A 2,500-nucleotide genomic window follows, 5' to 3' on the forward strand; every position below is an offset into this window, starting at 1 on the left:
TCTCTCGCACACAGCTTTCTCTTAAAACGTGTTATCTAAACTATATCTGCTTTCGGGGTTGTGTAGCCCTACGTTTAACACGCTGTACTTTAGGATATTGAAATTCATTTGCCGTTTCACCGACCATGTGAACAGTTTAAGATCGTCCTGCAGAATCTCGGCTTTGTTTGCTGACCTAATTAGGCGTTTTATTTTAGTGTCGTCCGCAAACTTGCTAACATCACTATAAACCCCATTGTCCAAGTTGTTTATGTACATAATGAACAATAAGAAAATAAATGGACCTCCACTAATTAAACTTTTCTGTTTTATTGGTGGGCCGAACTCATGAGTAGGTAGTCGGGAGTTTGAACCCCGGGACCCGCTGCGGGTCTACTGCGTTGGTTCTCGACAGCCTTGATTAGCCAGGGAGTCGACCCAACGTCGGCATCATCATCATCATCATCATCATCATCATCATCATCATCATCATCATCATCATCATCATCATCATCATCATCATCATCATCATCATCATCATCATCGTAATAATAATAATAATAATAATAATAATAATAATAATAATAATAATAATAATAATAATAATAATAATAATAATAATAATAATAATAATAATAATAATAATAATGATAATAATAATACAGGAATTTGCCCTACCAGGGGTTTATCACTTCTCACTACGTGTGAGTAGGATGGTGAAATAATTATTGTTGTTGTTGTTGTTGTTGTTGTTGTTGTTGTTGTTGTTGTTGTTGTTGTTGTTGTTGTTGTTGTTGTTGTTGTTGTTGTTGTTGTTGTTACTATTATCATTATCATTACCATTATCATTATCATTACCATTATCATTATCATTATCATTATCATTATCATTATTATCATTATTATTATCATTATTATTATCATTATTATTACCATTATTATCATTATTATTACCATTACCATTATCATTACCATTATCATTATCATTATCATTATCATTATCATTATCATTATTATTATTATTATTATTATTATTATTATTATTATTATTATTATTATTATTATCATTACTATTATTATCATCATTTTTCTTATCTATAAAATCTATTATTATTCCTATCTTTAAAATCTATTATTATTCCTATCTATAAAATCTACCTACAATTTTTGAACAGGTAGCCAGTGAAGTTTGTGTGATTTCAGTTTCTATATATACAAAATGCTCACCAGGTGAAGCGAAATATCTTAAAACTTTTGGTCTAAGAAGCAACAACCAAATTTTATCAAGAGATCTTGGAAGAGGGATTGAAATATTATGCATAATTAACAAAAATTTAATAGTACCACTTTTGAATCTATTTGGCTGAATATGACCCATATATAATTTTGTACTAATGTGACTACATTTATATAGAAAAAAATAATGTTGGACAATAGTATGTAGTTATGCATACTCATCTAAAATGCGATATTACATTTCGAATTTATTTATGTAATAATTTGATTTTACCATAATTCATATACATAATGTACCCATTAATGCAGTTACGTTGATTTTGTTTCATTTACGAAAAATGAAAATAATGTAAGAGAATACTACATAAACGATGATATGTAACCAATTTTGAAACAAGGAAACCCAACTTTGCATAAATGTAAGAGAATATGATATAGACGGTGAAACAAACTTTGGATCAAGGAAACACAAATCTAAATAGATCTAAGAAAATACGACAAAGACGATGAAAATATCTTTGGAACCAGGAAATCCAAGTTTGCATAAAGGTAAGACAATATGACAGACGGTGAAACAAACTTTGGATCAAGGAAACACAAATTTAAATCAATCTATGAAAATACGACAAAAACGGTGAAACCAACATTGAAACAAGGAAACCCAAGAATAGAATCGCCAATGACGATGATGTCAATCAAATAAATCCGACAGTTATTCCCGGACTCGCATCGACTTGTATGTCAGCAGGTCAATGCTTCTACCGACTACGCTACTGAGACTATAAATTCTTCAACCTCGGGGTTAATCTAACTCCCGCAGGATTTGAGTCGACGGCTAACTGCCGTCCTAATCTCAATTTTACGAAGAACCGAGCCCACTTGTAGCTGGTGGTTAAGCTGGTACGTAACCTTAATAGACTTTCGTCGTTGTAATACCTGAATAGAATCGCCAATGACGACGATGTCAATCAAATAATCCCTACAGTTGTCCCTGGACTCGACTACGCAACCAGCTTCACCACTTCCTACAAGTGGGCTTGGTTCTTCGTAAAATTGAGATTAGGACGGCCGTTAGCAGTCGACTCAAATCCTGCGGGAGTTAGATTAACCCCGAGGTTGAAGAACTTATAGTCTCAGTAGCGTGGTTGGTAGAAGCATAGACCTGTTAACATGAGAGTCCTGGGTTCGAGTCCGGGAACAACTGTCGGAATTATTTGATTGACATCGTCGTCATTGGCGATTCTATTCAGGTATAACACCGACGAAAGTCTATCAAGGATACGTA

This window comes from Oratosquilla oratoria, chromosome 10 (assembly GCF_046742065.1).
Source record: "Oratosquilla oratoria isolate Oo_2021 chromosome 10, ASM4674206v1, whole genome shotgun sequence".
Classification (NCBI taxonomy): Eukaryota; Metazoa; Arthropoda; class Malacostraca; order Stomatopoda; family Squillidae; genus Oratosquilla; species Oratosquilla oratoria.